The 15,616-nt window shown below is 45.5% G+C and overlaps 1 protein-coding gene across 1 annotated transcript in view; it reads right to left on the reverse strand.

Annotated features, from left to right (window-relative positions):
- The window catches only part of LOC147433883 (uncharacterized), a 58,952-nt gene extending 44,643 nt beyond the window's left edge, over window positions 1-14,309 (reverse strand). The window contains exon 1 of the mRNA XM_086489550.1: window positions 13,908-14,309. The gene's annotated coding sequence lies outside the window, so the exon portion shown is untranslated. The remainder of the gene's footprint in view (window positions 1-13,907) is intronic.
- Between the last annotated feature and the right edge of the window lie 1,307 nt (window positions 14,310-15,616).

Genomic DNA, 15,616 nt, shown 5'->3' on the forward strand with positions numbered 1-15,616 from the left:
TAGCGTTTTGTGGATCTGCATCATCTTCTGCGACCTTTACTCTCGCCCTCCCTCCCTCTCCACCACCTGCCCTCTCCTCTGCCTTGCGTTTTTCCCCATCCTTGGCCTAGCAGTTTTTTGCAGGAGGGACTCCCTTGCATCAGCGTTTTTCAGCCAAGCTGTGGATCTAGCGTTTTTTGCAGGACACCAGCCCGCTGATCTGCGTTTTTCAGCCCTATACCCTAGCGTTTTTGGGCAGGTCAGCAGCCAGCATTACCAGCCTTTTTTGTGGCAGTCAAGACACCATTGGACCAAAGTTTTTTACCCTCTGCATCAGCCTTCTCTACTTGCAAATCTTGGACAACTAGAGCCCCGCTCCTTGCCCCTTGGTCTTCCCGCTCGGAAGCTGAAGAGTTGTGACTATTGCCGCGATTTTCCGATCACTACCTGCAGATTTTCAGCCTGTTTTGGTGCATTTACAACCCTCACTATCAACCTCGACATCCGGTGTTCATCACCTGGCGTTTTGGCTCAAACCCGTGCGTTCTTGTGGTGTTTCGAGCTCCCTTTTGCTGTAATTTCAGGTTTGGACAGCACCTCGACTTCGCTTCATCGGCATCCCTTCGGGTTTCCCTTGCCTCTCCCGTCACGTACCTCTACTTCGCAGTCTTCTGGCGTTCTATCCGGCGTGGTTTTCCGATCCTATCCTCACCTTTGCTTCTGATTTTACACACGAGACTTCTCTGCTGATTTTTTGTCTGTATCTATGGCAACACTCCCAGCCATGCCCATCTTTCCGCCCAGTGAAAAGCTTGACGGCTCCAACTTTGTCGTCTGGAGAATGAAGATCATGGTGATGCTTATGCAGTTTGACCTTTGGGACTGGCTTACCGATCCTACCAATGCCGTGTGTCTCGGCCTTGCTCCTGCATCTAGTGCTCCTACGTCGTCATCATCAACTGCCACTTCTTCTATAATTACACGTGCTGGCCCCTCATCTACTTCTTCTCATGGTACTGCTTCTGGCGGATCAGGTACTGTAGTTACACAGGCTATGGTTAATCAGTGGAATCTGAACCATCGCAGAGTTTACTCTTTCTTACTCATCAACTGTGCGGATAGCGGGTTGACGTCTTTACGCTCTCACCCCACTGCACATGAGATATGGGGTTTCCTTTGCAACATGTACGAGGCGAAGACACCTGGAAGGATCCTCGCTCTGGAAAAGACTTTGGACTTACAGATCTCGTCATTTTCGATTGTCCAGGACTTCATATCCCACATGCTCCTGCTCCATGATGAGCTAGCAGCTTGTGAACACCAGATCTCTTCCGAGGGCATGGCAACTCGGTTGCTGCTCAAGCTTCCCAACTCTTATGATTCCTTGTTCCAGTCACTTACTACCTCCACATGCCCTACTCCTATCACTTGGGAGGAGCTCTTACCCACTGTGCAGCAGATAGTGTCACAAAGTGATGACGTGGCTACCGGCAGCAGAAACCCTAATTTCTGCCAGAAACCCTAATTTCCTGCAAACCCTAAAATCTGCCAGAACACCCTAATTTTCAGTAAACCCTAATTTCTGGAAACCCTAACCCTAAGTGCTGGCTGAAACCCTAATTGGCTGAAGCCCTAAAATCTCCCACGTGGACCAGCGTACGGATTTCCGGAATTGGCGGGCCTGCTTTTTTCCTCTTCCTAGCGACGCAAGTTGATGCTTTTTCTGGCTACGCTTGGAGAGCAAGAGAGAGAAAAAGAGAACTTGCTTTTACTGGCTCTCATTGAGAGAGAGAGAGAGAGAGAGAGAGAGAGAGAGAGAATGTGCTTTTGAACTGAAAGCTTTTGGGGCTCTGCTTTTGGGCATCCCTTATAATCTTTATATACACGGTTTAGGGCTCACTCTGCAAAGCATCTCGACGCAGAGTCTGAGAGTGAAACCCTAACCGCTCTTTGTACTTTGACATTGATTTAATACATAAAGAAATACCGAAAGGGGCGCCAGTCTTTGGGGCCAATATCTCTAGGCACAGAACTCCGTCGGGCCAGTGCAAATCTATTGTGGTCTGTGAATTGTTTTGAAGTGGTTATTTGGTGCTGTCGCGATTGACTCTTGACTTGGAGTGTCCAAGTCTATTACAGTGGTATCAGAGCACGGCCGATTTCTCTTCTATGGGAAATCCGATCCCCAATCTTTTTTCCACGGCACCTATGGCTTCACGCAAGGATCAATCGACTCCCTCTGCATCTGGAGATGCGGGCAGGATCACAACGAAGATTCCGGTAGAGAGTATGGCCCGCCTCGGCCTACTCAGGCGGAGCAAAGAGAGATGAAGCGTCGTCAATTGATCGGCGATGCAACAAAGATGATGCTCAGTTTTGCGAAGGATCCGAAATTGGCAAAATATATGAGCGAGACTTCTTTTCAAGAAGTGCATGCACAGTGGCAGAAAACCACTATACCACCACTGAAAAACGCTCTCAAGAAACCTTCTGATCACAAACAGTATTCAGAGAAGGAATTACAAGAGGTGGTTGATGCGCGGATTGCTCAGCTTTTTGACGCACAAAAGAAAGCCAAAAAGCACGGCAAAAAGCAAAAGAAAGGCACTGACTTCCCAGGATATTTGGGTCGTCAGTCGACATTCGACAAGGCAAAGAAACAGAAGAAGCGTGTTCGATTTGAAGAAGTACCCAGTTCTTCTTCTTCTTCTTCTTCTTCTTCTTCTTCTTCTTCTTCTAATAGTTCTTCTAGCTCTTCAGATTCGAGCGAAGAAGACAGAAAAGGTAAAAAGCGAAGCAAGAAACAAAGCTTCGAAAAGGGCAAGAAAAAGGCAAAGAAGGCTAAATCTCGCCTAGAGCCTGACAGTTCTACTGACGACTCGTCTACAGACAGCTCAGATTCCGATGACGGAAACTTTTATGCGAACAAGAAAAATTTTTACAAAGCCAACCAGTATGACTTTCTCGAAGATAAAAGCAAGAAAGTCCGAGAGTTTAAGGAAGGTGGCCACTCGATCAAGTTTGATACTTTTTCAGGATACTCAGATGCTTCGAAGGCTCTGTCTCTTATACAACAGTTTGACATCGCTTTCACGGGAGGACACTATTCAGAGCACTCCAAGATTCGGAGAGCTACCTCTTACTTTAAGGGGAATGCTCGTACCTGGTGGTCCATGCTTCTTTTAAACAAGACTGCGCCAGTTAAATAGCCGAAATTTAAGAAGCTTTTTATTTCTTCTTGGTTGACGCAAGAATATGAACAAGATATACGAGCTGCTTGGAACCATCTTCGGATGACCAAGAAAGATACAATCAATGCTTATTTGAAAGATTCTGGAGATCTTTTCTACCCGCCTCTTCATTCAAGAAGATCTCGTTCAGAGAACAGATTGAGCGATTTACCTTGGGTCTACCTACAGAGATCCGAGATCACTGCTTGGAACAGAAGTCAGCTTCTCTTCACGAGTTGATGAGTCATGCGAAGCGGGGCTTTGTCATTCACTCTGGCAGTCTGACCTACCCCACAGATGAGGCCATGACACAACGAGCCGAACAGACTTCTGGGAATGAAAGTAGAAAGAAAGAGGGCAATCCAGAGAAAAAGGATGCACGACCCAAGCTTACTCCTGAGGAGAGAGCTCGCTTCATCAGAGAGGGGAAGTGCTTTGGATGAGGGGAACATGGACATGTCTCCGCGAAGTGCCCTAAAAAGTCACAGAAAGAACAGAATGATAAAGACGACGACAGGCCTGAGAGTTCGAGAGCAGCTGAGGAACGTGGCAGAAAAGACAGATAGAAAAGTAGAACTGGTACCACATGGCGTGGGACCTGCACCGAATCTAATGAATGAAAGTACAAACTTTGCCGCTTTTGGGGCAAAGTGAAGGATCAGGAAGCTCTTTTGAAGGAGCCAAGGCCAACTTCTTTTCACTGGGAATTGGCGGCTTGATTTGGAATTACGCCCGACAGACTGAAGCCACAGGCGGAGGTAGTTCGACTGGCACCCGGATGCATAGTCACAAGGGACGCATTCCGGGACGGGGGAACGGGGGACGGGGGACGGGGCTGAAATGGATTTTTAGTGTAAAAAAGAGAGCGGGACGGAAAAGTGGGGACGGAAAAGTGGGGACGGGAAGCCCGAAAAAGGGCGTCCCCTGTTACTATGCCCGGATGGGATGTTGCCATTACACAGAGCATTGGCAAACTTCGTTTGCAATGACAGGGGTGTTCAGGGCACGCGAGTGACGTTCTACTCGGAATCCCTTGGAACCACAAGAACTACGCCGTGGTTGACTACCAGGCCGAGAAAACGACTTTGATAAATGAAGGGCTCAGAGAATTGTACTTGATGAACTTCAGTTTCTTTACTCATTCTTTTGGGAGAGAACTGAACGATGGATAAAGGTTGAATATGTTTTGACCTGATCAAAAGAACGCCAAGATTTTTCTCCACACTCATGCCGATTGCTTTTTAGAGGGCCTGAAGATCAGACCATTGACCTGATACCTAGAAGCACGTCACCGAACCGGCCACCTTACCGTGTGAGCCGAGTACAGACTGAAAAGATTATTAACCAAGTGAAAGACCTCTTGGAAAAGGGTCTTGTCCAGCCTAGTACTTCACCGTACTGCTCTCCACTGTTGCTGGATTTGAAGAAAGACGGATCTTGGAGAATGTGCATCAATTAAAGAGCTCTCAACAAAATCACCATCAAGAACAGATTTCCGATTCCTAGGATCGATGATATACTCGCAGGTTATAGGGATCCTCATGCTTTAGCAGGATTGATCTGAAGAGTGGATATCATCAGATCCGAATCGCGACGGGAGACGTCTACAAGACAGCCTTCCGGACTACTTTTTTGGATTATTTGAGTTTTTGGTGATGCCTTTTGGCTTAACCAATGCTCCTGCGACATTTAACCGGATGATGGACGGGATTTTTCGAGAGTACAGGCTATTTGTTGGCACTTTCTTTGATGATATCATTGTTTCTCCAAGAATGAGGCTGAACACAGAGATCATCTACTTCAGAGACTTTTTGGGACACTTTGTCTCAGCAGCAGGAGTGCAAGTGGATTCGGCCAAGATAGAGACTATACGTGATTGGCCCGATTTGAAGAATGTGTTCGTACTACAGGCGGTTCATGCGAAAGTTTGCAAAGGTTGCTTCCCCTTTGCATATCTTGATACAGAAAGGAGTCCCTTTCTCGTGGGGATCCATAGAGGTGACTGCCTTTCAGACATTGAATAAGAAATTGACTACAGGACCAGATTTGACTTTGCCGAACTTGCAGAATTCATTTGAAGTACATTGTGATGCTTGTGGTCATAGTCTGGGTGCGGTCTTCATGCAAGAAGGCCATGTCATTGCTTACGAGAGCCGATTGGTCTTTGGGCCGGAGATGACAACACAGATTTATAAGAAAGAGCTTTTGGCGGTTATCCATGCTCTTACTCAGTGGCGGCATTACCTGCTCGGAGCGGATTTTACTGCCTTTACAGACCATCAGAGTTTGCGCTACTTCTTGTCACAGAAGCAGCTTTCGAAAAAGCAAATGCGGTGGGCGAGCATCTTGTCACAATTTCACTTCTAGATTGTCCATGTGCAGGGACAGAAGAATGTGGTGGCAGATGCTTTGTCTCGAAAGCCGTTGGTTCTGGCTATTTCCGCGATACATCATAGGAGCTTCGAGGATATGGTCGATCAGTATGCCACAGATACAGATTTTACAGATATTTTCACACGGATACGGGATGGGGAGACAGTAGCAGGATACTCCCTTCGGGAAGGCTACTTGATGAGAAAAAACATGTTGTGCGTTACACAGCCGTTGAGGGAAAAGGTTATGACTGAATGCCACTGTCCACCTTTTTACGGATCACCGCGGCATTGCTACCACCATGAAAGGGGTAGAGAGATACTTCTTTTGGCCGAGACTCAAAAAGGATGTGGAAGAGTTTGTGCGCAGTATGCCAGAAGGTCAAGTTTGACAGGCATAAAGCACAGGGATTGTTACAGCCTTTACCCATACCCGCCCACCCCTGGGAAAGTATTGCAATGGATTTCATTTTTGATCTCCCGAGAACACAGAATGATCATGATGATTTTCCGATTACATGGCGCGTCTGAGACGATTGTCTCTGACAGAGACCCCAGATTTATGAGTTTGTTTTGGAAGGCAATTTGGGAGAACATTGGCACGCGGTTGCAGTTCTCGTCATCGTTCCACTTGCAGACTGATGGGCAATCTGAGATTGGCAATTCAGTGGTTTTAGATTTATTGAAGTCTTGTATCTCGGATCAAAAGACTCAATGGGAAAAGAACTTACCTTTGGTGGAATTTGCCTACAATAACAAGATACACTCTTCGACGGGGAAGACGCCATTTGAGATTGTTGAAAGTGCTGCGAAGGTTCCATCCTTCCTGAGCACGAAAGATCAGATGTTTGAAGCGGATGAATATACGCGAGACTTGGATACGACTTTTGCCAAGGTTCGCGAGACTTTGCAGAAGTCTCAAGAACGACAGAAAAAGGCAGCGGATCGCCATCGTCGCGACTTGAAATTGAAGGAGGATGATTGGGTGCTCTTACGTTTTGAGAAGGCACGCCTAAGAAAGAAAAAGGGAAAGGAGAGGCTTTTTCCAAAGCTTGGTATGCGATACTACGGACCTTTCCAGATTACTGAAAAGATAAATGATGTCTCCTTCCGATTGAAACTGCCAGATACTTGGAGGATTCACAATGCATTGCATGTGGGTCTCTTGAAACCTTTTAAGGGTGATGTGCCTGATGATGGGGAGCCTGATGAGCAACCCGAAGTGGAAGAAAACGAGGAGACTCTTGTTCCTTAACAGATTTTGGCACATAGGGATACGAAGAAAGGTAAAGTCCGAAGGTGGTTCTTGGTTAAGTTCAAGAACTTTCCTGCATTTGATGCGAAGTGGATGGAGGAGGAGGACCTAGCAGATACTTCTCGGATTGTGAAACTTTACCTCGATGCTTTGGTTTAGCATAGTCTACTCCAAACGGAACCCGAAAATCCAACTTGGCCGAAGATCTGGTGCAGTGGGATGCACAAGAGGGGAGTTACTCCGCTCCTTTGTCAACAGATGCCTTGATTTTGATACTAAAGTCACTGATGTCTCTTTGAGCTTCAGGGATACTGAGAGCTAACAGTATTCTGCTGGATGACTTTATGAAATGGAATTCCTGATTATGATACTGATTTGTTCTTGACTTCTCTTAAGTGCGGGAACTGATAGACGAAATGACTGCTGCATTTTGGTCTGATTGATCTCGAATAGACATGGTTGCAATAGGGGTTAGTCAATCGGACATCGATGAGGTCCCGATTGGCCCTAGATGTGATTGCTAGCTACATTGCCGATAAATCATGCTCTAAGATCCGAATGAATGTTGAATGTCATGTGATGTCCTGTGATGTGACTGTCGATTTGGTACATGTGCTAGATGTGTGTTCCTAGTACGTAGGTACTAACAGTCGGTGTCTGCTAAGACAGTTTATGGCTTTTGTCGGTTTTGCAAGTGTAATCGCGGTCGATTACAATGCTTTCAAGAGGGGGGTATGTCACAAAGTGACGACGTGGCTACCAGCAGCAGAAACCCTAATTTCTGCCAGAAACCCTAACTTCCTGCGAACCCTAAAATCTGCCAGAACACCCTTATTTTCAGCAAACCCTAATTTCTGGAAACCCTAACCCTAATTGCTGGCTGAAACCCTAAAATCTGCCACGTGGGCCAGCGTACGGATTTCCGGAATTGGCGGGCCTGCTTTTTCCTCTTCCTAGCCATGCAAGTTGATGCTTTTTCTGGCTACGCTTGGAGAGCAAGAGAGAGAAAAAGAGAACTTGCTTTTACTGGCTCTCATTGAGAGAGAGAGAGAGAGAGAGAGAGAGAGAGAGAGAATGTGCTTTTGAACTGAAAGCTTTTGGGGCTCTGCTTTTGGGCATCCCTTGTAATCTTTATATACACAGTTTAGGGCTCACTCTATAGAGCATCTGGACGCAGAGTCTGAGACTGAAACCCTAACCGCTCTTTGTACTTTGACATTATTTAATACATAAAGAAATACCGAAAGGGGCGCTAGTCTTTGGGGCCAATATCTCTAGGCACGGAACTCCGTCGGGCCAGTGCAAATCTATTGTGATCTGTGAATTGTTTTGAAGTGGTTATTTGGTGCTATCGCGATTGACTCTTGACTTGGAGTGTCCAAGTCTGTTACAGATAGCTTCGCGCATTCAAGACAGAGTCACCTCAGACGCCTCTGCAGGTTCTACTGCATTGGTTTCTACATTCAGTAGGGGTGGTAGTGCTCCCGGACACTCTGGACCTGGTTGTACACCTCGCCTTGACATTACTTGTACCTATTGTGGAAAAAAAGGTCATTTTGCAGCAAAATGTTATAAACAACGATGAGACCGCAAGAAGGATTCAGATCCTGAGGATGGGACGGCTTCTCGACAAACGTCTGCCACCGCCATCTCTAGCCCTTCACAGGCCGATAGCTTCACCCTCTAGTTTCATCCACCTCCTCCTTCCCTCTTATGATCAAGATCACTTTTTTGGCTTGGAGTTTGCCGGTTTACTACCTTGGCCTTCTATCCTTTTGTGTCAGAGTGCTCTGCTTCAGGGGGGGTTCTCTCTCTTCTGCTGACCTCCACCGATGAGCTTCCTGCTCGTCTTCCATCTTTCCCTCATATATATCCTCTTCAGCGACTTGTTCTGCTGTTAGCCTCTCCATCAGCTTCCTTGTGCGACTTGATTAGCTTGACCTAGCTTTGGTCATCATCACATTGGTGTTGGACGGTTCGTCGTTTTTTGTTTGGCTGGCGCTTCTTCTTTTCACACTCCAGATTTGCCAGGCGTGTTGCATCTTCTTCCTCAGCGACTCCGCATCTGTCGTTGAGGAGGGGTGTTAGATTCTTCATCTCCAGATGCTTCGCACCCTACCTACAAGCTTCACACACATCACGTGCCCTTGGTTGTGGGTTGGCCACCCGTACACCTGCTCGATAGGGATCTTCAGGCACATTTAAGGTTTTGCTTAGCACTTTGCCCAACCGGACCTATTCTCGTCCTTTTTCATTTTTTCCTCATTTATGGGTTTTGTGTGCATGGTCGTTGGGTTTCTGGTCTGCCCTACCTACTCCCTATTCTCCTATATATACGAGGGAGGGGATGCACTCTCCTATTCATATCTTGCCATCTTGTACACAGTAGCTTTTGCCATCTTTGCCATCTGGTGTTATTGGAGCTTGCCAACCTTTTCCATCTGTCTCTTGTGTGTACATTCCCTCTCTCTCTCTCTCTCTCTCTCTCTCTCTCTCTCTCTCTCTCTCTCTCTCTCTCTCTCTCTCTCTCTCTCTCTCTCTCTCTGCTCACTCTGACAACCATCAATAATGCAGTCTCATTCGCTAATGCAAGGTTGACAATAAAGGATTGTGATAGTGTGCTTGCTCAATTCTAATTAATCTCACAATTTTGTTGTATCTGGCATCTGCTTCTCGTGCTAGTGTGTCACAAACTGCTAAAGTGTCAAGTCAGTAAAGAGCAGAGCTAACCTTCAGATCACGGCCGAGGGGCCTAAACCCTAAGAAGAACACGCAACAACAGAAGAAGTCCTACCAACTTATGGACCCCATCCGATGGGGTCCACGAGACATAAAGGATTAAAATAAAGCAGGACCCACAAACACACATCCCGGATTTTCTTTTGATTGCTGACGTGGTAGACTTGTACGGATTTCCGCGTTTTACGCTGACAATGTTGACGTGGCAGTTGTACGGATATCCGCAAAACGCGCTAGCAAATTTTGGCGCTTCTTGGACCAGTTGCTTTTGAGTTTGAAGCTTTTCACTGTAACTGCTTTTCAGGCCAAGGGCCTTTAAATATGAGGTTAGGGCTCATTCTCTGGCATGCTTCCTGGAGAAGGTGCAGAGTCTAGAGTACTGGCTTGTACTTTGTTGATGCAAATATAAAGAAATACAGAAATGGGCGCCAAGGTTTGGGGCCACTACTCTCTAGGGTGGAATTCCGCCACTCCGTGTCGCGTGTCGTCTCTCTCTCTCTTAGATAAGTTGTTATTGAAGTGCTAAAAGTCTGTTCAGTCTGTTCTTTTCTATTGGCACGCGGTGCCCGTCTTGTGACAGGTGTCTTCATACACTAAAATTACATGCCCAGGCAATCTCATCCAGTTAGGAATATTCAGTAGTCGGCACGTCACAATGCAACACAAATGCTTACATATGCATGTTTACAAGACACAACAAACAGCGCCGATGAGCACTCCCCCGAGACAAACGATCTGCGGTATGAAGCTACTCAACGACTACCTCGTCACTCCCCCCGCAAATAACCTAAAAAGGTCCAGGCCATGAGCTCAGAAGACTGTACAACCAAACGCTCCCCAGACCGCAGTCTGAGTCGCTTGGAGGTTCAAGCATACAACCAAACGCTCCCCAGGCATCTGCCTGCGTCGTTCCGAGGTTTTCTAGCATACAACGGAACGCTCCCTAGGCATCGGCCTGCGTCGTTCCGAGGTTTTCAAACATACAACGAAACGCTCCCCAGGCATCGGCCTGCGTCGTTCCGAGGTTCAAACAATATCAAAATAGTATTTCTCACTTCTCCACCCGGGAGTAAAATCACCAATCAATGAAACCAGTATTAAAACTAGAGTCAAACATTTCAAATCGCCACCAAGACAGATTCAAAACAGATACCATCCATTTCAAACACATTGCAAACAGGATCACCAAACAAGTTCAAACAAAACTCAAACTTAAAAATCAATCTCGACATCAGCCGAGTTCGAAAAGTCGACTGACTTTCCGTCCTGGAACCTGCACCAAAAATTTAGGGTTAGGTTCATTCCATATGGTCATAGCCAAGCACAGCATGGTCCATCAGCTCTTGGTCAAACAGTGTTTCATTGGCGGCGATGGTAGTTCATAGATAGCAATCGCATTGGACCTCCAAGGTCATCTGATCGTGAAGAGACATCTACTGGGAGATGTCGAGAAATCTCAAGTTAAAATCTGCTAGGGTTTCCGTGGCAAGCATTTCAGGATACCCCACGCCGCCAGAAGTTGCACTCCGAAGGAAAATGTCAGAAACCAATAACTTCGGACAAAAATTTTTCTTGAAAGCTTGCCAAGTCCTTGGAAGTGTGCGGCTTGGTAGCTATAGACATCTACATGGTACTGCCTCTGAGAAAAACAGCAGCTCGAAACAAATCTTGGATCCTTCTCTTGCAAGTGATCTTAATGGCTTATGCCTTGTAAGACATGTGCGGTGAAGACGGGAGTGCGCCCGATGCGCGATGAAGTAAGGGTGGGAGTGGCTAATAGATCTGGGTTGGAGCCCGAAGATCCCTCAAAAAAAATTCCGATAGCTCTGTCTGCTCTTTTGTAGGACCGGTATGCTTTCAGAAAAGCACACGCCTGATGCTCTGATACCACTGTCAAAAGACGGGCACCACGTGCCGATAGAAAAGAACAGACTTTTCGCACTTCATTAACAACTAAACTGAAAAGAGAGAGACGACACGCGACACGGAGTGGCGCAATTCCACCCCAGAGAGTATTGGCCCCAAACCTTGGCGCCCCTTTCGGTATTTCTTTATATTGCATCAACACAGTACAAGCCGGTACTCCAGACTCTGCACCTTCTCCAGGAAGCGTGCCAGAGAATGAGCCCTAACCTCATATTTAAAGGCCCTTGGTCTAAAAAGCAATTACAGTGAAAAGCCTTCAAACTCAAAAGCATCTCGTCCAAAAGCAAAGCAAAAAAGCTACCAGGGTAATTCAAGGAAATCCGTACAGCTGCCACGTCATCGATCAACGCAAAACGCAAAAATCCGTACAGCCTGCCATGTCATCATGCCAGCGGAATTTACGAAAATCTGCCACGTCATCAATTTTTGCGTGTGTGCGGGTCCTGCTTTATTTTAATCCTTTCTGTCACTTGGGGCCCCATCGGACAGGGCCCCCATAAGTTGGGAGGACTTCTTCTGTTACTTGTTCTTCTTAGGATTTAGGCCCCTCGGCCGGCATATGTAAGTTGGCTCCATTCTTTAGGCTTTGACAAGTCAGCAGTTTGTTACAACACCCGTGGAAGATCGGTGCGGTCTGGGTGTGATGGCTAATTTTACTACGCCAGCATATCAAGAGTTCCGAACTGGGCGAAAGGAGAAGCCAACTCCTTGATCAAAAGAGCCAAAAGGAAAAGCCAACTCCTTAACAAAAAAAAATAGCAAACTGATTGTCGCTCGGAATGAACCTCGTATATTTTTTTAAGTTAACTTGAGTTGTTTCGCAGACATGTTGTAATCGCGGACGATTACTCTCTTTCAAGAAGGGGGGATATCACAAATTGCTGACGTGTCAAGTCATTAAAGAGCAGAGCTAACCTTCACATCACGGCCGAGGGGCCTAAACCCTAAGAAGAACAAGCAACAACAGAAGAAGTCCTACCAACTTATGGGACCCCGTCCGATGGGCCCAAGAGACATAAAGGATTAAAATAAAGCAGGACCACCAACACACATCTCAGATTTTCCGTTGATTGCTGACGTGGTAGAACTATACGGATTTCCGCGTTTCTCGTTGACAATGCTGACAAGGCAGATTTCCGCAAAACGCACTGACAGTGCTAACATGGCAATTGTACGGATTTCAAGCAAATCGTGCTGGTAGATTTTGGTGCTTTTTGGACCACTTGCTTTTGAGTTTGAAGCTTTTCACTGTAACTGCTTTTCAGGCCAAGGGCCTTTAAATATGAGGTTAGGGCTCATTCTCTGGCACGCTTCCTGGAGAAGATGTAGAGTCTGGAGTACCGGCTTGTACTTTGTTGATGCAAATATAAAGAAATACCGAAAGGGGCGCCAACGTTTGGGGCCACTACTCTCTGGGATGGAATTCCGCTACTTCGTGTCGCGTGTCGTCTCTCTCTCTCAATTCAGTTGTTATTGAAGTGCTAAAAGTCTATTCAGTCTGTTCTTTTCTATTGGCACGTGGTGCCCGTCTTGTGACATAGTGTCCCATACCACCCTATTCTGGAGTGGAGTGGACCTATCCTGCTCACTCACACAGCTTCTTAACAAAAAATACATAATTGCAAGCAAGCTACTGTGTCAACAGCACTTTGATGATCATTAGAAAAATGTTTAGATTTGTTGGTGGCTTACACAGAAAAGGCAGTCAGGTATATCGCTTGCATGACAGAGAACCCCCTTCTGAATAGTCGGTTCCCAGGTTTTTATACATTCCCTTCGTACCACTTTTGGCATCCATTTGTGGAATTTGGGTTTGCTCATTTACTCCCTTCTCTTAATAGATGTACAGGATAATGTATTGCTTTGATTAAATCGTGGTGTTGGGGGATGTAGATTTACACCACAGTATGCAGGGCTGCTACATTGTTGAAGACCCGTTATACAGTTGTAAGTTGTAGGCTTTTGGGTGGTGAGCTTACAGCTATTCGAAGCAACTCAGGGGTAAACCAAGCCTGGGAAAGCTGATCAAGAAAGTTTCAAGACAATTGGTGCAAGAACATGGATCGCGATCCATGTGGTGAGTAAGCCCAAGGAGAAAGAAAGCGTGAAATCATATATCGCAAAAGCTTGTGAAATTATCGAAGATTTGCTCCTGCCATATAAACCTCAATTCTTCACACGGTGAAGGGATTGCTGCTCTCTTTCACAATATTTAGAAACCCTAAAGGGACTTATTAGCTAATTGAGAGAAGGAGCACATAACCATGCTGCAAAAACCACACATCATATATGTAAACCATGTCAAAGAAATGCAAAGTTTTCAAACTCTCACTTTTAAGGGGTAACTCCTCTGAGGAACTCTGCAAACCTTTCACACACACAAAATTATAGTGAAGAGCAATATACCTTGCTTTTGTCCTTGCTCCCTGCTTGCTCTCGTCTCTGCAATCCTCATTGGCAAAGCCTTCTTTTACCCATGTTGTTCTTAACTGAATTCTCTCTCTCTCTCTCTCTCTCTCTCTCTCTCTCTCACATAAAACCTTGCGCTCCTCCTCTACAGAAATCTCCTCGCGAGGAAAGGCTCTGGTGCTTGCTCCTTCTTGCTCTCGTCCTCGCGCTAGCAAAGGCTTTTTTACGCAAGCGCTATTACTTTTACAAAGCAACGCTATTTTTATTACGGAGCATCAGAGGAGAATGCGTTTAAAAGCCTAAAAAATGGGTATAACATTTGATAATGCGTAATGATAAACAAGAAAAGGCAGGAGAAAAGGGAGGACATGGTGGACTTTCGGCGCGCAAGAGAAAGAGAGAGAGAGAGACAGAGACAGAGAGTAAATTTGTGTGTGTGTGTGTATGTTGGTGTGGGGTGTGTATGTGTGTGCAAGTGTGAGTTGGTGGCTTGGCAAGTCTTATCCGAGAGAGAGAGAGAGAGAGGGAAGAATTTTGAGAGAGAGAGAGAGAGAGAGAGATGTCGCAGATGCATGTACGTGCATGTACTTTTTTGTGTTTTTTTGGGATTTTCTCTATGCCTTTTTTGCTTTTTTTAATTTTTTTTGTATGCTTTGTGTCTCTGTCTTTATTTCTTTGTGTTTTTTTTTCCTTTTTTATGAATTTTTTATTATTTTATTTTGTTATTTTAAAATGAAATTGAAATGCAATGTTGATAAAATGGAATTGTAATTGAATTAAAATGAAATTCAATAATAATGAAATAGAAATTAAACAATGATATGTAATTGAATGAAACTGAAACAAAACAAAATCTAATAAAAAAGGTAAAAAACAAATGGAGCAAGGAAATATGAAACAATACAACTAGCAAACCAATTAAACACAACATAAACTCTAGTGTTGAGCTCAAGGAAGCCATATATATGCGCAGAGGTATCATCAGCTCGATCTTCTACAACTCATTAGTTTCGCTCTTTTACTCTCTCTTCCTTGCTGCTGATGGCCTTTATACTTTCCCCTTTTGGGGGAAGCCTCAATGTCCCTTCACCATGCACTATTGAATGGAATCATTGTTCAAGTTTAGGGTGGTTCAGTTGCTTCCATGGGGTTTTCCGACTTGGCCTCGCTAGTACGCTTTGCGCTGTTGGCAACCTTGGCCGCTCCTCCCCCAAGTGCATCATCGATCCTACACAATTGCTACACATAAGCGAGGCACTGCAACATAGCGCTCACGTGTCTGATGGCTACAACCCCTACATGGTGAATAATATGCAACGTCTACATCACATTCAGCATAACCCTCCAACAATGAGCCATGCCCCCTTGCCTCCAATGTCATACGCAAATGCTATTAAAGGATCTCAAGATAGATTCTTCAATCCTTTGTTTAGGCATGCTCAACATGATGCTCTAGGTATGGGATTTATGCCTCATATGTTTTAGCTTAATATTGGAATTTACATGAAGATACTACTCAAAAACTTCAAGAGTCTAATGTAGGACAGCACGTGCATAGATCCTAGTCTGCTTCTTCCTCTCATTCAGAGGATAATCCTACTAACTCTAACTTACCTTACCATTATCAAGAAGATGCCTGTTCTAAATCCCATAATGGAGACCAAAAGTGTTCCTAATATTACTGAGGAGGTAACCAATAGAAAACA

The sequence above is a fragment of the Adiantum capillus-veneris genome, chromosome 19 (genome assembly GCF_014529385.1).
Source record: "Adiantum capillus-veneris isolate H3 chromosome 19, ASM1452938v2, whole genome shotgun sequence".
Taxonomy (NCBI): Eukaryota; Viridiplantae; Streptophyta; class Polypodiopsida; order Polypodiales; family Pteridaceae; genus Adiantum; species Adiantum capillus-veneris.